The sequence below is a fragment of the Carettochelys insculpta genome, chromosome 8, assembly GCF_033958435.1.
Source record: "Carettochelys insculpta isolate YL-2023 chromosome 8, ASM3395843v1, whole genome shotgun sequence".
In the NCBI taxonomy this organism is placed as follows: Eukaryota; Metazoa; Chordata; order Testudines; family Carettochelyidae; genus Carettochelys; species Carettochelys insculpta.
Window position 1 is genome coordinate 1,705,649 of NC_134144.1, and position 22,727 is coordinate 1,728,375.

Here is a 22,727-nt window from a genome sequence, read left to right on the forward strand (position 1 = left end):
CTGTAGGAGTGTCTGCCCCGGCGCTTGTCCGGAGGAATTACCACCGCAAGCCTTTGGCACATTCTGTGTCTTGTCCTGCCAGAGCCCCATGGTCCGTTCCCCTGGCGGCGGCAGGGGAGGGGACGAAAGCTCTTCCACAGAGGCTTGCCAACAGCAGGCCCACTAGCACCCCAATGGATTCAGAGTACAGGGCTGAATATCCCTGCCAGACCCCAAATGATCTGCTCCATTGCCACCCTGAGCGCTGGGGCTTAGAGCAGGTCTCAGGGTGCAATTACACATGAGGTTTGATAGCAGCTAGTCAGTCGGCTTTTGACAAGACAATTTCTCATTGGAAATTGACAATTCACCCAAACTCTTAGCGTAAATGGAGTGGTTTCACCCCAGCCTGCTCCAGGAAGTTTCCTCAGGTCTGGGGTGGGATTTCTGACCCAACGCCGCACGTAGAACTCCCCCGACCAGCTAAAGGGTTAGGACATGCATCAGGGATGTCAGAGACTCACACGCATGTTCCTACTCCAGCTGATGTGGAATAGGGGCTGGAACCAGGGCCTCCCAGTGAGCTGATGGGGGATGGGGGTCTCTGTCTCAGGCAGAGCTCTGGAAGGGCTCTTTTTGCCTGATGCGGAAGAGAGGCAAACGTTAGAAGCAAAGCATTTCTCCCAGAATGGAATCTGTGCTTTCCAGCCAGACGCAGTGGTCACCTGGGTCCTTCCTGGCTTTCAAACCTATGAGCCAACACTGTGTGGCCAAATCAGCCCCAACACCAATAAAGTGAAGGGGAGTTCTGCTGTAGGGCGGCATTTCGGCCGACGAGCTCACTGGCCGCAGGATCTTGCTGTTAGTCTGGGGCGACCGGCCCTTAGCACGCACCTGGCTGGGTTGCAGCGCTCTCTCTGGAAGCACTCTGTGGCTGCACATAGCTAACGTTTGGCATGCCAGTCGACAGGCAGCAATATTAAGCTGACATGTTCTTCAATACTCACACAGCCGCCCCTGAATTAATAGAAGCTGTCAGACAGTCTTGCTCAGTTTATTAAAAATAAATCATTACATGGCATTTTGAACTTGACGTTTCCCATTCTAGGGCCTGATGCTGCTGGGTGCATACTAAGCACCCTTGAATGCCTTTAGTCACTGGGAGTGGCAGGTACTCAACACCTGGAAGTATGGGGGCCAAGCAAAGCCATCGCTGGGGTTTTAAAAGCCTTGCAGTTTTCAGTGGGGAGTTCAGCTTGAGACCCCTGACCACCTCTGCCCATTAAATATCCCGGAACATTTTCCCAGAGAATAGGATGTTCTGGCTCAAATCCAAGCACAGCCGAGGACGGGTTCTAGGAGAGCAGGGTGTATCGGGGTATACCTGAAAAGGGAAAGCTTGCAACAGCACTCAAAGCCGCTCCAGCAAACTGATCTCCGGGCGGAGCTACTGTCCTTGGAGATGCCAGCTCAGTTCTCAAACGCTCTGGGACTACGGGCCTTTAATCAGGTTGGGATTTTTCAGTATTTCCCGGTTCCCTGAACAGGCATCTCTAAAAAGAGTTATGTCCTGGGAAACTTTTGCAGCTTGTTCTTCTCGTGCCAGAAAGCTAGGGAGGGATTCCTTTGGCAGGAGGGCACCAGTTCGGGTCACTCCTGAGAAAGAACCAGTCCTTCAGAGACTTCTTGGTGGCTTTCTTTGTAGATGGAACAGTTCTGCTGGAGTGGTAAAACAGGTGGCCAAAAGAGAGGACTTGCCTTATGGCACAGACTCAGTGGGAGCCGGGGTGTCAGCTAATGGAGTTATGGCGTCTACCGCAGCAGAGTGACTGCTGACGGCGTTTGCAGCTTGCTCCCCAAGGAGTGCAGCATGCAGTCTGGAAATCTTTCCGGGGAGCTCTGCGCGGCAATAGCCCCTGGAGATGGCTCTCTGGGATCTTGGTGTTCAGCATACAGCCTGGTCCTGCGCATGTTTCTTTTCACACCACAAACAGCCGGGAGACCTTCTTCTGGGCCTCACCCCTGAGGCGTGTTCCACAACATTCTGCCCATCACAGGCTCCGAAAGCCTCTTCCCCTTTGCGCTTCCTTCCTGCATCTCTCCTACCTTCTGCCTCTCAGCCCAGCCCAGCCCAGCCCAGCCCAGGCACGGGTCTTCTCTACAGCAACTCATTAGGGTTGTGGTGATCAGTGAGCTGGAGGAGCAGCAGTTGCCCAGCCCCCTGTTACTCCACCAAATTCCCTTTCTGCACTTGTGTCATGAAGACATTCCTGTAAAGGTTTAAGCCTTAGGGGGCCTCTGTGGGGGCAGCCAGGTAAGCCAATGGGAGGAAGAGAAATTCTTTTGCTCTGAGGACAATTGCAGTCGGAGGGGTCTTTGTCTGTGTGGCTGATACAGAGAAGACAGACAAAAATGATTGATCCTAAGCAGCTGGAAGGAATCCAGTAAATCTCCTGGCCATCTCATAATCAGCGCATAGGGATGTAAGTGTACAGGAAATGGTTGGTTAAATGCAATCAGATTTGTGAGTATTTTGGAATTTGCGTGGAACATTCTTAGGCTTGGGTTTTTTTTCCCCCCTGTACTCTGTAACTTCTCAGGTGAATCCCAGAGAAGTAATTCTCTGTGCTCCAATACTAATGATCTTTATCTGCTTTAATTATATTCAGCATCCAAGCATGTTTAGTTAATTTCTTGGTATTTTTCTGTCTCTTGTTTTCCGTGTGAATTACTTTTTTTTTTTTTTTGAGGCAATGATTTAATTTCTGTGTCTAAGAGACGTGTCTGTGAAAACAAGGCCAGCTCTCAGATTGCAATTCTTTGTTTTCAAGCTGTCCCCTAAAGAAAGGGTGAAGCTTCGGAACCGCACGTCATTCAAAACACAGAGTTGTTTCTTTAGGCTGCCAGTGGAGATGGATTCTCTGATGCTGTTCCTGATTTCTGTAAGGAGACCCAGGATCTTGCTCAGAAAAGACTTCTGTGTCACTGGCCAGAAGAGGGTACAGTGGAGGGATGTGAGGGTTAACTCCTGGCAAGGAAGTGCCTTCCTCTGTAGAGTTTGTCTCCTTCCAGCTGGTCGCACGTGTTAATATAGTAGCGTAGACCTGGTGCTTAGGATGTAAAAAATGTGCTTAAAAATGTGCAGTGCTTGGTTGGCTCAAGCATGGAGGCTCCTGAAAGTAGCAGACATATTTGCAAAGTTCAGCCCTAAGCTCTCCGTGCTCCAGTCCTCTCTCTCTCTGTGAAAGGGGGCTCATGCTTCCCTGTCTCCTGGGTGGGGTGTGAGAAGCCTAGAGCCTCCATGTGATGAGTGCCATAAAAATGCCCACAGGGTGAAGGATGGTCTGTATTTGGAACAGGGTTTAGCTGGCATGTGGGAACCCAGACCTGGGGACCACAGTGGAAGAATGAGGGTGAAAAGCAACTTTGAGCATCTGGCTCTTCCTAAGCATCATCCATCCTGTGCACTTAATGAGATCTACGGAAGAAGAGATTCTGTGATCACATAACGAAGGACTGTCTCACTGCTCACGCACACAATGGGGCAGAACTGCAGTACACAAACAATTTGGGCCTTTCTGAACTTGGAGGGCTTGAATTGTGACCTGACTAATGTTTTTGCACACAGTTTGTAAAATGTCACATGAGAGAAAATGGCAAAAGAAATACCCTGGTGGAAAAGGACAACACAAGTCCATCATAGGCCAGGTGAAAGCATTCCTGTATCTATCAGCTCCCCACCTGGTGTCTGCAGGTTCCCTACCAGTGTGGGAAAACCTGAGCCTCCCTCCGGAACTGGAGAACATTCGCCATTTATGGGTTCTAAAGCCTGGGATTGTACCGCTGCTGTCGGAGACGTTCAGCAGACCCAGGCTCTGCCTGTGTGATAGATCACAGCATTGCCTGGAGCCTCCATTCCCTAGTGCTTTGTGTTTGCCTCATGAAATATCACCATAAATCAACATCATCCATCTTCTGTGATGTTATGGATTGGGCCAGGGCTCTATCAATTCTTCTTCCAGCCTTCATTATAGTGCGTGATTTATGTCTGTGATCTCCCCTGTATCCTCCCGGATTACTGAGCCAATGCCTCACTCTCCATTTGGTGTGCATCTAAGGCTTTGGGATTATTTATCTTTCAACAATCAGAGGGGTTTGTGGGAGGGACCTGGAGAGAGAGCTGCGCTTCCGGACAAAGCTGGGAAGCAGTGGATGGCGTGCAGGTAGTGAACTGTCCTGACAGGGACACAGCCAGCCAGTCCAGCCTAAGGACGACTGGTTGAGCAGCCTCAGCTGTGACAGACCTGCAGAGGGCCAGAAGCCAAAAGAAGATGGAATTATGTACGGATGTACAGATTTAGCAAACCTGCCTGCTTGTGATCTTCGCTGGACCTGTAACCTGCACCTTGCGTGCACAGGCCACTAGGAGGTTGGAGGCTTTCCATGTGCATTACTAGCAATGACAACAGGGTATCAGGTGGCTTGACTTTATCAATAATAGGGATGGATCACGGTGACCTGGCCCTCAGAGGGTTGAAGTAGTTATTTGCCACTTGCAGCTGGCCCTTTTTGGCTACGTTGCCTGCCTCCGAGAGGAGGAGAGCTCCATAGAGCGGCCTTGAGGTCTGGAGGGGGTGTGACCTGGTCTGTGATTAATCTGGGTGTATGGGATCAGTAATAATCCCGGGAAGTGCTTAGAAGCCTGGACTAAAGCTGCACCTCTGGCTATGGACACTCAGCCCACGGCTCTTGGCTGGCCCGGCGTGGTGGTGACATTTTGGGGGAGGGCTGTTTCCCTGACGTAAGTCTGGAGGAAATACCTCCTGCAGAGGCCTACTCTGCATTGGCACTAGAGGTGGGGTGCCCAGATAAGGGGGAGATGAGGTGGGGACTAATAGGGTCCTATGGAAGAGGAAGCCCCTGATATTCGCATCGCCCCTATAAAATCTGGTCAGCTGAACTTATCGACTCTGGCCCTGGGTTCAAGGCTACCAGCCTGCAGCATCGCCCCTCACGGGAACTCTGCCTGGCCTCATTCTCTGCCTCCTCCTGCCCTTTAGCTGTGGGGCTGGCAGGCTAGTTAAACACCTGGGAGGGAGAGGAGCCAGGCCTGGCACAGCCCTGAGCCAGGGCCTCCACCGGAATAAACATTTGCCCCCAGTGGCTGGAGGAGCCAGTTGTCCCCTGCACCTTCCTACAGCCGGAGGAACTGGATCTACCCCCCAGCCTGGCCCCGGGGCTGTTCTCTGCCCCCTCTCCGTGGGGGTGCCCCTGCTTGCCCCCCGACGCACACTGCTGGTAGTGAGCAGTGCACACCGGGCCCAGAAGATACATCTGACCAAGCGACTGGCTGTGCAAGGAAACCAAGGACAGGTGTGCAAGCAAGGGCCCCTCTGAGCACGGGCCGCAAGTCTGGCGAGAGCTTGGACGACGACTAGAAGCTCTAAGGCACAGAGGTTATTTCTGCTCCCTCTTGGCTGGTTATATAACAGCACTAGCGCTGCAGCTGCCGTGAGCTGAGGGCACTGGAGCCGTGCATTTTGGGAAGCGGGGTGACAGCCTTGCTCAGAAACGCTCTCTGTCAGGTCGCTTCCCAGGTGGCTGCTCTGCAGAGGGATGCTGGTGCGGAAGACACCCCAGCTGAGCTGGGCCGAGCCCCTGTTGGTGTGCGGGCACATGGCATACACACACGTATTACTCACCAGAGGCCTTGGGGTTCCAGCAGGCTGGCTGCTTTGCAGCTCCAGCCCGTCCTCTGGCGCGGGGCCGACACCCCAAGTCCAGGCGAACCTCTCCAGGGGAGCAGCTGCTCTTGGGGGCTGTGCTGGGAGCAGCAGAGGGGCAGGAAAATGCCTGTCCTAGTACTGTGTCCACACGCCTTTCCTTGCTGGGACGTAGCTTCTCGCCCGGCCCAGCTGCGAGCATCTCTTTATTTTAGCCTCCTGCATGCTGAGAACGGTCCCGAGGGGGACGCGGGGCCTTGGCCTGGACGGGTGCAGAGCAGGTGTTCCAGTGGAAGCCCAGCCGTGCTGCTGGCATGGCTGCTGAGTCCAGTGTAGCAGTGGCCTTGCTCTGCCTCGGGTCTCTCCTTTGCCCTGGTCCATGCAGCCACGTACTGCTCCTGGACTGGCCTCTCCTTCAGTGCACTGGGGGCCAAAACCCTGCTGCCAGCCCTGGGGTGCCCTGGCTCTCCATCAGTCCTTGAGCTGCACCTGTTGCAGCCTTAGAGCTGCCACCGGCTGGGATACAGCCTTGCCCACAACGCGCGAGGTGGACCTGCTCATGGGTAGCTGCAGCCCACCACGCCTCCTCTTTCACCTCAGCCACAGCAGGACAGGGAGGCCCTGGCCCCATTCTCTGCCTCCTCCCGCCCCCCAGGCGCCCCTGCCCTCTCTAGCTGTGGGGCTGGTGGGGTTAGTTAAACCCAGAAATCCTGCTCCCCGAGGGCTGAAGCTGGAAAGCTGTAACTCCTCTTGGGCCTGCCCTGTACCTCTCCACAAACCCCTTGATGTTGTTCTCCCAGGATCTGCCCTGTTCCTGTCCACCAGATCTGCCCTGTCTTGCACTGGGGTGGGCAAGAAGAGGTTCGAAGGGGGCAGTAGCTCTCCCTTTTCCAGTATCTGGGCTCCCCAACGGCTTCCTGGAAGCAGGAGCCTAGGACAGGACGTCCTGCGGGGGGAAGGAAAGAGGCCTGGGACCAAGGCAGATGTGGACAGGAGCCAATGGGGGTGAGATGCAGGGCAGTGCTGGCTGGTACTAATGGCGCCCCGCCCCACCCCGCCTCACCCTGTAATGAAGACCCAACCTCACCCGGCTGGGGCAGAGGGTCAAGGTGTGGGAACAAAGGAGGCACAGATCTGAACACAATGCTCACTGCAGCAAGGAGCTTCCCGGGCCTTGGGCTGGGAATTCAGATAATGGGCTTCACCCCAGAAGTGGTTGTAGCCAACACTTCTGAGAGAGCATCAGGTTAAGTGGCTCTAATCAGCTGTGCCTCGCCTAACATGGACACGCCTCATTAGCAGGTCAGTTAGCTGCAGGGCTACCAGCAAACTCCTAAGCGAGGCTGGCTGCCACTTCTCCGGCGAAAGGAATGGGACACACTGGGGCCAGACACGGCTAGCTAGGGCTGTGAAGGGTAACCAGGAGGGTTTCTACAGGGGTGTTAGCGGCCAGAAGCTGGTCGGGGAAGGTGTGGGATGAGGAAGGCAACACAATGACAGATGATGTGGAAAAAGCCAAAGTAATCAGTGCTTCTTTTCCTCTGTCTCCAAAGCCAAGCTCAGCTCCCCGCCTGCTACCGTGGGCAGCACAGCCTGGGGCGGAGGTGGCCGGCTCTCGGCAGTGAAAGCAGGTTTAGAAAAGCTGGGCACGCACCGGTTATCCAGGTCAGTATCACCAGTGGTGCTGGTGGGGTGGTGGGCTGACCCGTGCCCCCTCCCTCAGACCAGTTGAGATCAGTTTACCAACCATCTGGGGCCACGCTGGCTGTGGAACCCCTCTGCAGGGCCTGCAGCAGAGCAGGTGGCTGGCAGGATGCTGGCAGGGCCAGCAGGACCTGGGGTGGGCTGCCCAGAGGCCAGGACCTAGGGGCTGGTAGAGCTGGCAACCTGCGGGCACTGCAACGCGCCCCCCCCATCCTTGCACCCCAGTTCACAGGCCTAAGTCTGTCACAGTAGAGCATGGGAGATTTCGCAATTTTTCTAGTCTGTCTAATTGCAGGGTTAACGACAGTAAAATGACATGGGCCCATTACAGTCATCCTATTTCCTAGTCCTTCCACGCAGTGCACCCAGCGCCTCCGCACAGGACAGCCGTCGTCAAGCACCAGGATTGTTCCCTTTCGCTCTCTTCTGGTCGGGTGTTGGCTTTGATAAACCCCTCTCTACAGGCCTGGCAAAGCTAAGCAACTCTGACATTACCATTGCCCTGTTTAATTCAGAATCAGCCTGCCATGCTCCCAAACCTACCAATCAGCTGGGCCGAGCAGGTCCGCACATGCTACTGGAGGTGACTTGTCTCAGCGGCATGGTGTCAGGGGTAACCATTGTCTTATGTTATGCTCTGCTCCAGCCAAACACTACTGCACGCCTGCAAAACTCATAGCTGGGGCATCAGGAGTCAGCCTGAGGGACAGGAAATTAAAAATCCCAGTGAACAGGAACCAAATTAAAATCCGGGAGAAACGAGGGGGGATGGGAGGGAGGGAGGGAAAGAAGAGACGTGCTATGTGTGTTCAGCTTTAGACAAAGACCAGCCCTCCCATTGGTCAGCTTTTCCTGCTTGAACGCTCTTTGCTTTCACCAGGCAACACACAGCAGTGGGCTATTAAAAATGCAAATGCCCTCGGAGAGGTGGATTTCTCATGTGTGCCCGGGTTGCTCTGCGAGCATGTGACACCTGTGCGGTGCAATCAGACTAGCACACACACTCCATCAAAGCACCCAGACTCAGTTACATTACAGCTCCCAAAGCTTTGTGCTTCCCCGCCATGAACCAGCCTTCCCCAGGTCCCTCGGGATGGTGCTGTTCACCCCACACATTCCAGGGCAAGCTGGACAGGTCAGACCAGGTAAGAAGTGTGCCTTTGCCATAGCAGGGCCTCACTTGTGTGTTTTTACTGACCTCCCAAGGTGCTATCACTAGCTCCCTGCTACTCTCCTGCCCATTCTATGAACCCAAACCACAAAGACTCCTAACTTCTATTGATTTCAGGGCAGATCTGGGCCAAGGCACCCTTCTGCCACTGCTAAGAAATCCCTTTGCTATGTGGGGGTCAGGGATCCCATTTTACTGTACAGACCTCAGATTAGGCAGGTATGCAAATATGCAAGGGGGGGGGCAGAGGCTGGAGGAACCTATAAAAGCTTGGTCCAGTCACGCCCGACATGAGTGCTAGAACTGACCATCCAGTGGTGATGAGGTAAATCATGACCAGGACCTCCACGCTCAGGATGGGCAGCTCCTTATTCCCAAAGCATCTGTGTTAACTGCTTCAGACACTGACGTCCTGCTCAGCAGGAGGGACATGGAACCTGTCCCTTACCTGGCAAGTCTCACTTTGGGTCAGCTTCACCCACATAGCTCCAGGGCTGGGGAGGCCTTGAACAGCCAAGCATCACTAGGGCTTGCTAATTCTGGGCCATGGTTTTGGGCATCCAACTTGAGGCAGCTACTTCCTGAGGTTCAGGGGTGTTGGGGACCTGCTTGGAAAATCTGGGTCAAGGCAGAGCCTCATGTTGCACACAGAGTTAGGGTCTGATCCACTGGCGCTCATGGGAGTTTTTCCACTGACTTCAGTGGCTTTGAATCAGCTCTGAGTGAATGCTTTTGGCTCAGGTATACACCCGGCATGTGGTTGTATTTGTGATGAAACTGAGTCACAGAAGATTAGGTCTGGAAGAAACCTCAGGTGATCATCTAGTGCAACCCTCTGCTCAAAGCAGGACCATCCCAGCCAGGGCTTTGCCAAGCCAGGACTTAAAAACCTCAAGGGATGGCAATTCCACCAGCTCTCTCGGTAACCCATTCCACTGTTTCACCACCCTGCTAGTGAAATCGATTGTCTAGTACCCAGCCAAGACCTCCCCCACTGCAACTTGAGACCATTGCGCCTTGTTCTGTCATCTCCCACCCCTGAGAACAGCCTCTCTCCATCCGCTTTGGAACCCTGCTTCAAGTATTTGAAGGCTGCTCTCAATTCCTCCTCCCCTCCAATTTTTTTTGTGCAGATTAAATATGTCAGTTCGCTCAGTTTCTCCCCATAAGTCCTTTGTCCTAGCCCCTTAATGGTTTTCATTGCCCTCTACAGTAAGAGAGTATTATTTCAGTGGAGCACAGTAAACTTCCCTGATTTTCTCATTTTCTCCTCCATTTGAAAGGGGTCTATTTCCTCCAGGACAGAACTGTGATTTCGTACTACAGGGACAAACTTTTGGAGTCATGTCTGACATCTCTGAAGCTACAGCTGGTTCTCCCCTTGTCTTTGCAGTTCTGATTTCCTGCCTTACTTTGGGCAGCATCTTCCTGCTCCACTCCACAGTGTTTGTTTATTTATCATTTCCAGGTCTAAGTTCTAGGTTCCTGCTACTTTTGTTTTCCTAAGTGCTCTCCTGTCTTTTTGGTATGGAAGCTTCCCCTTTGCATTTGTCAGCGTAACAATGTTTTATTTTGCTGATATACCTATGATACCCGAAAGAAGGCTGCCATGAGTCTGGACATACTGTTTCTTTTAGATCTTCTGTCCTACAGAAGTAGCACTATTTGGTTTTCAGCATTAGTCTGGCATGGGTACATTTTCCATGCTACCCTAATGGATTTGTAAATTCTAATTTGAGTAGACTTCTCTTAGTCATTGGAAGAATCTAAGTCTCTTGAAGGAAACAAAATCACTTTGGCACTATGTAAAACACGCCTAGTATTTAATGTTTCATTTGGCTTTGTAGTTTTAACTGTGCGAGAGATTTTTCTCTCTGCTAACTGCTAAAACGCTTCTAGGAAAGGATTCTGCAAAGGACTGAACATTCTGGTCCTGATCCTTGAGCCCATGTTGGTCCCTTTATGGAGAATAAAGACTCAGGTGTTTTTTTTCACACACACATAAAATGGTCTCCTGCTCATTCATTGCCTTGGAAATTCATGTCTTGCCAGCCTTGGTCTTCCTAGATGTTATGGGTGATGAGAGAGCAGGGGGGCTGGAACAGTTGGTATAACTGGGGTACAGACCCCTATTGAGCCAAACTGCAAACCCTGTACTGGACAGAAACCCTTTTAAGCCACAGGATGCTGGAGTTCTAGGACCTGTGCTTAAGAATTAGCATGTTTATGATATCACACATAGGAACCTAACCACAGACCCAGCCCCCATTGTACCAGGTGCACTACAAACACAGGACAGAAAGACAGTCTCTGCCCCAAGGAGCTTACAATGTAAGTATTAGACAGGAGGCCCCAGAACAATACACCTCACTGGGGGTGTACAAGGAAACAAGGGGAGATTAGTGATCAACATGACAGGCAGCAGTTTCAACACACATCTTAGATGTGAAAGGTGATTAGTTTAACGGGGAAGTGATTCTTGTACTAAGTATTTGAAAGTGGTTGGGTCTGGTTCTCATTTGTACTTAGACCTTTCCACTGAGTGGCATTATATGTCATCATTCAAAATCCATGAGCCAGGTCTCACGCCAAAAATCATGGGACTGCCTTTAAGAATCCTGAGGCACAAAACCCAAACCAAACCACACGTTTAGGTTTTATCTAAATGATTATTTGCCTGCAGGTGTCGGAGCATACAGGGCTTGGGTTTTCCAGCTTTTCACGGCAGCAGCAGAAACTTTTATTTTTGAATGAAAGCAGAGATGCTCCCATAGTGACGTAGCACCAGGAGTTAAAGCTTTAAGAAAAAACCCAAGCTGGCATTGCTGCCACTGACAGTAAAAGGGGCCTTAAAGTGGGAGTTTATTACATGCACACCCACGTTTCGGCTCCGTTACCCTGCAGGCACACCATAAAGAAGCCTCAACGTAATGGAGATTATGCCACTTTATTCCTGTTGATGCCTTGAAAACATAGCTTGTGCAAATGCCTTGAAAAGCCAGCTGGGGGAAATGCTGCATCTCTGCGATCTCCCAGTTGAGTCTTTTAAATGTCCAGGTGTTAATCTTTGCCTCCCCAAACAAGTTGACCACAGAATCGGCTTTGTAAGCCTCTAGGGGGATCCCTTTTGAACATATGAACCTGGCTAAATTTGACTTCAACCTGCACAGCTTTGAAAGAACAGGAGCAAATCAGAAAGACAGGAACTCAGCTGTCAGCTCTCCTTTTTTCACCAGGAGGCTCATGACATTCGCTGGTTTCCTGTAAGCCCTGCTGGAATTAAGTGATTATGAGAAAAACTCGGCTTTCGAGGGGTTTTTAGAAAGAGGAATGCTTGAAAAGCAACCAGAGCCCGACTTGAACGGCTCAGAAAACAGAAGACAACAAACAGAAACCCAAGTTTATTATTTCGACACATTTCTTGAATTTTGAGCCTATCCCATGATTTTATCATTGTTGACAGCTTGGGTTTGGAAGTATAGTGAGGGCAGGTTCAGGGAGCTTGGCTACCAAGGTCAGGCAAAGACTTACATGAAATTTAGCCCTGGTAACAGTGAGTAAATTTCCAGTAATCAAGTGTTTCTGCATTCCTAGCAAAGAGAGACTTCAGACTCAACGGATATCCAGGGCCAGAGGGAGTAACAGGAGCATCTGTCATGTACTTTGAAGAGAAAGCTACAGGTGTTGAAGAAATGCCTGTAACTCACACCCATCATCTGGCTCTACCTGCCCCAGTGGAAAATCCACCACAGGTGCTTTCTGTACAGATTCAAAATCAGTGTGCCTAACGCTATGGGAGAGTAAATTCAAAAAAGGTTACAGCCCGCCTGGTGCTAAATGCAGCCCCAAGACGACCTCCATGCCCAAAGAGTAGCTAGACGCCCATATAACTTAAAAGACAGTTGACGGGATGCAGAGGCAACATGGCCTAGTGGACAGGTAGTCAGAGGACCTGGCCTATATAACAGTGGCTCTGTGACTTTCACTCCCATGCCTATTTAGATTGTGAGCTCCGGGTCATAGTGTGTTTCCCCAGTGCCTGGCACAGGAGAACCTGGTGGCCCTGCAACCCACAATAATAGGGTCCCAATAATAAACCCCACAGCTCGCTGCCCCCTTGGACTGGCTGTTGCATCCGTGTGAGCAGAGCCATTTCTCAGCCCTGATCACCTTCTCCCAAGCTGCGGCTGGTGGTGCAGGAAGGGCGTACGGGGTCCCTCCCACATTGGGCAGGGGAACCGGCCAAAAAGGGGCCAGCCTTTCAGTTCACTAATTCACCAGAGGCTTCTGTAAGCAAGGGGCAGCTCACAAATGGGGCTGTGCCCTCGGGCAGGTTCCTCCCTGTAGATAAAACATTTCTGCAGCTCTCCCAATGTTGTCCCACTTCCTCCTGCCATTGGAAAAAGTGAGGAAAGGTGTGTGCTTCCTGTGGCATACAGGTGGGTGCACGGTGCCCCACTCTCCCTTGCACAGATAATCGTGTGCACGGTGCCCCTCTCCCTTGCACGGGTGCTCCCGTGTGCACGGTGCCCCACTCTCTCCCTTGCACAGATGATCGTGTGCACGGTGCCCCTCTCCCTTGTACGGGCGCTCCTGTGTGCACGGTGCCCCACTCTCTCCCTTGCACAGATAATCGTGTGCACGGTGCCCCTCTCCCTTGTACGGGCGCTCCCGTGTGCACGGTGCCCCTCTCCCTTGCACGGGCACTCCCGTGTGCACGGTGCCCCACTCTCTCCCTTGCACAGATGATCGTGTGCACGGTGCCCCTCTCCCTGGCACCGGCATCCCGTGTGCACGGTGCCCCACTCTCTCCCTTGCACAGATGATCGTGTGCACGGTGCCCCTCTCCCTTGCACGGGCACTCCCGTGTGCATGGTGCCCCACTCTCTCCCTTGCACAGATGATCGTGTGCACGGTGCCCCTCTCCCTTGCACGGGCACTCCCGTGTGCACGGTGCCCCACTCTCTCCCTTGCACAGATGATCGTGTGCACGGTGCCCCTCTCCCTGGCACCGGCATCCCGTGTGCACGGTGCCCCACTCTCTCCCTTGCACAGATGATCGTGTGCACGGTGCCCCTCTCCCTTGCACGGGCACTCCCGTGTGCACGGTGCCCCACTCTCTCCCTTGCACAGATGATCGTGTGCACGGTGCCCCTCTCCCTGGCACCGGCGTCCCGTGCGCGCGGTCCGGGCCCCCCCAGCCTCCGCGTGGCCAGCCGGCGGGGCGGGGCGGGGGGGGAGACAAGCCCCCCGCCTCCCCGCGCACGTGGGCGCCGTGCTGCCCGCTCCGCCCCCGCCAGTGGCCGCCGCCGGCCCCGCCCCCGCCGGCCCCTGGCGTGACATCAGCGCGGCTCGCGGGCGGCCCGAGTCGGAGCGCGCTGCGGCCGGTGCACACGGGAGCCACGCGCTCCGGAGCGCGGTGAGTGGCGCGGGCGGGGCGGGGCGGGGCGGGGCCGTGGGGCGCCGTGCGCACGGGAGCGAGCGGGGCTGCGCTCAGGCTGGGGCAGGGGGGGCGCCGGGCCGGGCCGGGCCGGGAGCGAGCGGGGCTGGACCCAGGCTGGAGCTAGGGGGGCGCGGGGCGGGGCGGGGCGGGGCGGGGCAGCTGTGGGGCGCTGGGGGGTCCAGCCCCCTGCCCCGCCCCGCCCCGCCCCGCCCCTGCCAGCCAAGCCCGCGGAGCCGAGCGGGGTGGGGTTGGCCTGGGCGCCTGGCGCGCTGCGCGCCCCCCGGTGGAGCCGGGCCGGGCCGGGCTGCAGCCCGCATGGCGGGGGCTGCTCCCGCCCCGCTGGAGCCGGGCTGTCCCCGGGCGCCTCCCCGCGGCCGTGCGGTCACCCTGCGCCCGCGTCTGCCGGTGTCCGAGCCCTGCGCGGGTCGGCGCGTTGCAGGCGCTGCGCCCGGGGTCCCCTCGGCCCGGGAGCCGGCAGAGAAGTTGGCTTTGGGCTGGGGCCCGGCTCTCTCCCGCGCGGGACGCGCTGTGGGCCGAAGGAGCCGGTGGGGAGCAGCCCCTGGCCCGCACCCAGGGCTGTGACTGTGCCCTCTCACTCCGCAGGGCGTTAGGCCGGCCCCAGTGGGGAGCTTAATTCTGCCCGGCCGGTGCCCCTGCTGCTGCTTTTCCGACAGGCCTGGAGCCCTTCCCCGGGGCAGTCAGTTGCACCCACTGCCGCGTGTGGGGGAAAGGCGGGTTCGTGCAATAGGCAGGTGCGGAGGAATGGCAGCAGTTCTGTGCAGCGCCGTGTCCCTAAGCGTTCCCCTTCCTGGGCGCTCCCTTTGCAGCCAGCCCATGTTTTACAAATCGGGATGTGCAGGTTTTGCAGCCGTTGTCTTTCAGATACACCCCTTATCCCCCTTCGTCCCCTGCGATGGAGGGAGGAAAAAACCCTTTGGTCTCTAAGGTGCTGCTGGATGACTCGTTGTTTTTGTAGATACACCCCAACAGGGCTGCCTGACTTTCTCTAACCAGAGCGAGCGAGAGAGTGACAGCGACCGTGTTGCCCAGTAGATGGGCCACAGGCACGAGAGTCAAGAGAACTAGGTTCTGTTCCCAGGCCTGCCACTGGCTTGCTGAGTGACCTTGGGCAAGTCATCTCACCTCTGCGATTCGCTCCCCTGCCACTCTGTCTGGCTTGTCTGTTTAAGCTGAAAGGCTGTAGCAGCAGGCACTCTCTGTCCCTGTGTGTGTCTGTTGCGGTGGGGGGCCTATCTCAGTTGGGGTTTCGAGATGTGGGTACCATGCCAATAGTAATAAAAAGTTGTCATCGAGTGAAGGCTCTAAGATGATCAAGTTCTTTCTGTGCTTTGCTTTTCTGGACAGACAAAGCAAGTTGCAAGCATCTGTACAGTAGTGTCTGTCTCTTAAAACGTGGCCCAGTGCTCCCAAGTATTGTCTGCCCAGCCTGCTAAGATACATCAGGCTCTTGTCAAGACTCAGCTTCCTCTGATTACCCTGTTGGTCAGCTGGCATGTTCCGTCAGGTCCCACCATGTGGAAAGCTGCTGTGATTTTTGCCTGTTCCCTCTGGTTTCTTGCTTATCTCACAGCCATTCAGAATGGTGGCATCCCCAGACCTGCTTTCTAGGTGGTTGCAATGACAGTGTCTGAGAAGCTGCTTTTCTGTGTCTCTTGCCTGACCCAGCCCTCAGGTTGTGCAGCACTTGGGTTAGCCTGGGCAAATGGTGCCAGCTCGACAGTTTGATCTGCTAGCAAGCAGTTTTGCCCTCAGACTGGCACTCGCACTGCGGGCATTTGCTGGTGTGGGAGGGGAATAAGTCGCAGGGGTGTGGTGTGGGGGAAGTTCTCCCTCCGACCCAGAAGTTTGGGGGAGGTGCCCCTTTTCCAGTCACTTTGCAGACTTCCCTTAATCCTGAAACTTGGAAACTTTCTGAAATGGTTTGAAGCCTTTGGTTTGTTTCCCCCCTTCTTTGTTCTGCAGAACTCAATATAGATTCCCGCTCTAGCGGGGGGAGCAGAGAGGCCCCCCAAACTGTGGACAGTAGCAGAGCGATGCCCACTGCTGTGCATTTGCTTGCGTTCCCCTCTTCATCCTTTAATTCCCTTGCTGGCTGGGGGCTTTGTACGAATTGCTGGGTATTCACATGGCGAGCTGTGGGAGTTCTGTATTCAAGGCCCGAGCAATCAGTAAACAGGAGGGTGAAGTGCTGAATTCTCTCCTCCAGAGCCTGAGGTGGCTCCCAGTCAGGGTGTGTGGCGTGGCTCTTGCTGGGCGTTGGGTGTGGGGTGGTTGGGATGTACCACAGTGGAAATGCAATTGTGACTGTGTACCTAGACCCCAGACCAATGCTACTACCTGCTTTCCAGGCCTGTCTGTAGGGGAGCGGGCTGGAAATCCTAACTTCTGCCGGTGGCTCCGAACGTAGGTACAAGTGAGAACCAATGAACAGGCTGCAATAACATGGCCATGGGGCTCTGTATATTTCTATGCCTATTTCCTGATGCTCTTCTTATACCTTAAATGCGGCTCACGCACACTGCCCAGCCACCAGCTGTCTCTGTCGACCTGCGTCTGTGGAGCAGGAGTTGTTCTGCTTCTGCCTGTCCAAGAGCTCCCTTTGGGGAGTCTGCTGACCACAGCAGTGTGGTGCGGGCGGGGATGGCTCTTCCCCTAACAAAGAGGGGGTTTGTTTGAGGCCAGGCTGATTGTTTCCATGTTTCTCGATGTGTGGCTCCTGGTGCTGGCACACTGAGCCCAGCATCCTCGGTGATGCAGTAAGCCTGTCCTTGTTGGCTCAGCTGTTGGTACTTCTGTGCAGGAGGTGTTTGGAGTGTGGGAGGTGTGTGAACAATGCTCCAGGCATGGCTTGAAATATAACTAGCTTGCTAAATGCACTGGCAGAATGAGAACCCAGCCCTGCGAAGTCTGACACGCTGCCTGCTGTTCCCTCTAGAAGGACAGAACCGCCCTGAAATCCAAGCCCCAAGCCCGCGGCTGTGAGAATAGGCTGCCCCATGAAGCCAAAATGCCACTTCAGGAGACAGGCCTTGCACAACACCCTGAAGGTCGATAAAAGGTGGGTTCTGCCTGAGGCCAGCAGGGTGAGGCTCACCTGTTGTGGGTTATAATCAGCTGCTAAAATAAACCTCTCTCCAAAACACCAATCTTTAAGATGTTAGTCGGGGCTTAGCTCTTTGTTGCTTAGATTGAAGGTATATTTTCTCCTTCACCCTTTTGGTTTGTACTGTGATGGTTGGGGCCTGTTAACAGAGACCCTCGATACATGTGGGGAGAGACCGTCCGCCTGGACTAGCGCAGGCTTTGAGTTACAGTTGTGTTTCTGTAGCCCTTTGCTCAGGCCTGCCATCATGTAATCACTGTAACTTGTGCTTCTTGTGTGAATCCAGGCACATGCATGGTGCTTAGATCCAGGCAGGTGAGTAAGGCCCTTGGGTGCAATCCTGGCCATGCAGAGGTAAATGGCAGAGTGGTCGCTGGATGTGCTGGTTCATTGAGACAGTGCAACTGCTTACCTGTGTGGTGTTTGTGTGCACAGGTATCTTGCTCGTGGGTTTGCCTGGCCACGTCTTCGTTAGTGTAAGCTGCTGCGGCTCTGGTGAAGTCAGCGGAGCTCTGCTAGTTGATGGACTGGCTCCTGAGCTGGAGTTTGTGTCAAGGCTGGAATGCCAGTCTAGCATTTTCTTCCCAAAGGACTTGCCATTTAGCTAAACTGCTTAGGAGGCTGAGCAGAGTCCTTGGTAAGCTGGACGTGGTGGGTGAGATGCTGTACGGTATTTACCTCTCCCAGCTTGTCTCTGTAATAGCTCCGTAGACCAACATGGCTCCAGCAGTCCTGACAGGTTTCAATTTTTGGCCCATTGAGAGCTTTGTTTGCTCCTCGCTTTAAAATCCTGTGTTGAGCCCTGTGCTGGTCTCCAGCCTTTTTAAGCCCAAGATCGCTGTTTGAATTGAAGTAACATCCAGGCTCTCCCTCAAACCCAAATGCCCCACTCCCAATCTGAGGCCCCATCTCCGTCCCCACCCCTTCTCCGAGTAGATTTATTTACTGTCTGGTGAGGTGGGTCTTACCCACCAAAGCTCATTATCTGATCAATCCAACTGTGTGTGAGCCTTCCAGGTGCGACAGGACTGCTTGTCCATGCCATGCGTGGGGACGGCTTCAAAGCGACTGTAACCCACTGGTCGCTGGGGTCACTGGCGTGCTCTCTGTGCCTTCTCTCAAGGGTGTGCCTCCCTCACTGCTCTGAGCTTGAGAGCCCAGCTCCAGTGGTAGGGATGCTTGCTCCTGCTTGGACAGGCCCTTGCCCAGTACTGGGTGTTGGCCGAGGTGGCACTTGCTGTGCTTTCAGTGACTTTGGATCTGACTCTCGTGCTTTGCCAGGCGATGCCGGTGCGATGCACGTGCTGTGGCCCTCTTTGCTTCCAGCTTCCCAAGAGAGGCTCTTGCTGTCCCAGGTCTGTCAATTGATGTGGCTGTACAGGCAGGTCATGGCTGGGGACAGGCATGCCAGACAGAGCATCCTCTGACTCCTGACTACAGACTTACAGAGAACTAGTTGGGCTGCCTCTGGGATAGGTGCAAAGAGGCATCCTGAGCAGCTCGGGGCAAGGGTATGGCCAGGCTGCAGTGTCTGGTCAAGCAGCCGTTCTGTGCCTGGCTTCTCCGCAGACGGACCAGAGGCTGTGGCATTTCTCTCATGGCCTGTAGATGGAGGGTTTGGCTGTCCTCCCGATACTGGCTTCAGTTCGGGCTGCCTGACCTCGTGCAATCCGTTAGAGAGCAGAGACTGGCTTGTAGAAAAGCAAACTGTGATTAGAGCCCTGGCGAAGTTTATACACCGCATAGTGAGATCCCAAAATTGGGATTAATTAGCCTCCCCAGTGACCTGGTTTGAGGGAGGGGGATGTACGGAATGGCATAATGGCAAGGGCTCACTGCTCTGCTAAGACCCCGCTGATGGGGTCATGGAGCGAGACTGCAATCCCTCGCCTTTCCAGCTAGCAGGAGCCACTCTTCACGTAGGCCCAGTCATTATAACGGAGGAAGCAGTTCCCTTGGTCCGCTCCTTGGCTGTTGGGTGCAGGCATTGTCCACCTTCTGCTCTACCCCACCGGGTGTCTGGTACTATCAGACGGAAGAGTGTTGAAGAAAAGGAGAAGCCGCAGCTTGCAAACACCGACCCAACAGCCAGCGGAGCCTGGGGTGAGATTGCTGAAGTGCAGTGTACAGCTGTGAGCGCTGGATGTGGCGACACAGCTCGGCTTGGGAGAGTTTTGCTGTTCTAAACTGTTTAGGTAGTAGCTGGATGAGCAGACCTGTGAAGGGTGAGGCGAAGGGAAGGAGGAGTTTGAAAAGAGCACAGTTATTTAAGGCTCTGGGTGAAAGAACAACATCTGTCAGTGGACATGTAACTGGCCCATCGCGGAGCGACTCTATTCCAGCCCTTGTCTGATGGGCAAGATGGCAGGCAGCCGGGGAGAAGCCAGCGACTGCCGGCGACTGCCAGCTACCCCCGGTTATCTGGAATGCAAAGGAGAACGGGCGGTCTAGAATTCTGTCCCAGCAGTGGCAGATGGAAGGTCTGGTGGATGCCCTCCACGTGGGAGATGTCACGGGGTGAGCGTGTGGGGGGGCCACTGACGTAGCACTGGGAGAATTTGGTTGTGATGCACCTTTAAAACGCTGGTGTTTAACCTCTTCCATGCTAGGCTCTAGCAGTTAGGGAAGGACAGGGGAGTGGGGTGGGGACCCTTTGCTGTCAAATGTTTACAGCTGTGCAAGTGGTTAGAAAGTGACAATGCACCACAGCAGAGCTCCATGTATTCTACAAAGGAGGTCAGCATCCTTATCCCTGCTTACAATTGGGGAAACTGAGGCACGGGGGACATTGTCTCTCCTTGCATCGCTCAGCAGGCCAGTGGCAGATCTGGGAATAGACGGCCTTCTGAGTACCAGCCCGGTGGTATAGGCACGCTGCCTCTGATACAAGGGGACTTCTGTCTTTGCCATTTGTGGCATAATTTATTGCTCATGAGGTGTAGAAAACAATTTTGTTCCTGTCTTGTGGTTTTCCATAAGTGGACAGTGCACAGACTGGAAGACTCTGCTTTTGTGAAGTAGCATTGCTGTTACTTTCAATCAAATGTGGATCAGTATATTACATTACGTTGTAATTATACGCAGTCCCTGAGTCTGGGCTTGACAAGGGAATTATATTTTCACTTGATGCAGAGATGGGTTTGTAAAGCAGAAAGCATTTGTTCACCTGCTGGGATTATTCAGATGAGACTGTTTAATCTAATTCTTTAATTGCATTTCAATGGAACATGCTTTTCTTTTTTTAAACGAGAAGTCTGTCCTTAATGGAATGGTAGCTCATGAGCCGTTTTGTGCTGAGGCAGTTGGTTAACATATGTAGGAAGCTCTGCCTAAGGAGCATTAGAGGTTGGGAAAAGCACAAACAGCAACTTGTCTAGAAAAAGAACATCTCTACACTTTTTTTTTTCCCCAAGAGGGTGTCACAAGTTGTATTGCATTCCTGCGGGTGTGAGGGTGAGGAAGTCTGAAAGACGGTCGTCTTTGGAACAAACAGAAGAAATACCCCAACCTCGTGTTCTGAGAGCCTTGCTCTCTTTTGTCCATGGTCTTTTTCCCCCTCCAGTCTTGGTGCCTGAGCTTTGCAAAGATCAGGCAAGCTAGCATTGGCCTAGCTCAGGTCGGGTCCCTGGCTGAACTCCCTTGCAAAGGGGTAATGCCCAACCATGCTGGGGTAGAGAGCTCTCAGGGGGTCCTTGCCCAACATTCCGGTCTTTGAGTGCTTCAGAAACCCTGTCCTGCGCGGACGGTGGCAGCAATGGCTGTTTGCTTGGGATTCTCTGCCGACACTGGTATCGGAACAGTTTGCCTGCCTCTGCGTCCTGCTGGCGGGCAGACAGTATAGGTCCTTCTCAGAGCCCAGACTGCAGAGGCAAGGAGTCCATCACAGCTCCTGCTCTAGGGACCTTTTTCCCCCTGTGTCATTCTAACTGCAGCAGCTTCTGCTTGGAGCTCTGAAGATTCCCCGGTTCAGTCCCTGGTGTCATGGCTCAGACAGGGGCTGTCACAGTGGCACCATGGGGGAGTGTTGACTTAGGGGATAGGAAGAGTCTGGATTCAGCATCTCCCTGTTATCCCCTTTCTTAATATCGTGACCCCAGTGGGGCCTTCCTGATTTGGGCCAGTGAAGGATTTGGCCCGGAGCAATGCTGTGCTGCCCGTGTGCTTTTATGGGTGACGTGTTGCTGGTGTAGTTCTAGGCTGCTTCACTGTGCAGCGCTTCCCTTTGCAGAGTGTTTGTGTGGTTGCTGCCAGCATCTTTGTTGCATGGCAACGAGGTGACACCAGGCGGTGTGCCGGATGCTAGCTGATTAACGGGATGGGGTTGGGACAGGTGAGGGAAGGGCTATGCGCAAATCACGGTCCAGTCACTTATCTATATTGCAGTGCAGACTGAACCTCTCTAGCGCGGCACCCCCCCGTGGTCCGGCACGATTTCAGTTAGCTGGACGAGCACTTATTATAGGTGTGGCCAGGTTTCCCATAATGTTTGTTTCCAGCCCCCAGGCCTGGCTCTCGGTGTTCGGTGCTGCTGTTTAGCTGTAATTCACCCCTCAGTGTCTCCTAAGAGCCCGGTGAGCAGTGGCAGTGTTGGTAATACTGCCAGACAATACTGACCTGCTGAGGTCTGGCACGTTCTCTTGGTTGGCACCAGTCAGGTCCTGAGGGTGCTGGATGAGAGAGGTTCAACCTGTGCTACAGAGAGACTCTAGCAAAGACTGAGGCTGTGTTACGCCAGGCTGTACGTGCACCCAGAGAAAGACCCCCGCCCTGGAAAGCGGGCAGTCAGCATAACCCACGCAACCAATGGACGGGCAGCAAAACCACTGACCCTTGTGTGCAGTGTCCTGTCCAGCGTGTCTCACGAGTGCAATGGAAGAGCTGGGAACAGGATTGCTGACTGCTGGTCTCCCCACTAGGCTGTGCCATGTGTAGGAGTACCTGGTGGTTTCTGCAAGGGCTGGAGTTGCCACCTACCACTTAGTGCATGGGAGCAAAGCATGAATACGACAGCCGTAGCAACCTGGCTAACGCACCGGCATTCACGCCTTGGGTTTAGCAGCCCCTGACAAGGGAGGCGATGTAGCGTCTTTTCGTCTGTGGAGGGGATGAAGAACATGGTCATGGTGCTAACATGAGGGCCTCCCCCCATCACCCGCCAGATCCCCCACGTATGAGGTTTAGAAGACTAACGTGAGTTGGCTTTAACCAGTGTAAGTGCATCAGAGGGTGCGGCGCTGGGTGGCTGTCCACTTTTCTTTCCTTTGCTATTTTGCCCACATCTCATTTATCCATACGCGCCGTCCCCTTGCCCAAATACCCGGTTTCCTGGGTCCCAGGGGGAGTTTGGTTTGTGTTAAGCAGGTATTTTTTCCCCTTATTAAATTGTATCTTGGCAGTTTACCAGGTAATCTGACAGTGCCACAGCCTTGGGCACTCCAGCAATGGGCAAAGCCGGCTATGCCTATTAGTCTGTGTCATTGAGGGGTGACTTTGAGGATGCCAGGGTTAGCCCTGACATGTACCCCCAAAGTGTCATGAGATCTTTAGCTTCCATCTGTCGACACCAAGGAGACCTCCATTTGT

At 54.0% G+C, this 22,727-nt stretch overlaps 1 protein-coding gene and 1 long non-coding RNA gene across 3 annotated transcripts in view; both read left to right on the forward strand.

The window, feature by feature from the left end:
* LOC142016965 (uncharacterized) overlaps window positions 1-10,563 on the forward strand; it is a 36,848-nt gene extending 26,285 nt beyond the window's left edge. The window contains exons 2-3 of the long non-coding RNA XR_012646416.1: window positions 7,256-7,367; window positions 9,861-10,563. This is a non-coding gene — a long non-coding RNA (uncharacterized LOC142016965). The remainder of the gene's footprint in view (window positions 1-7,255; window positions 7,368-9,860) is intronic.
* Window positions 10,564-13,900: 3,337 nt separating this feature from the next.
* Window positions 13,901-22,727, forward strand: part of SH3BP4 (SH3 domain binding protein 4) — a 59,289-nt gene continuing 50,462 nt past the window's right edge. Inside the window, exon 1 of one of the 2 annotated variants that reach the window (XM_075001649.1) lies at window positions 13,901-13,996. The gene's annotated coding sequence lies outside the window, so the exon portion shown is untranslated. Of the gene's footprint in view, window positions 13,997-17,047; window positions 17,100-22,727 lie in introns of those variants that run through there. The other variant, XM_075001650.1, reaches the window with a different exon arrangement.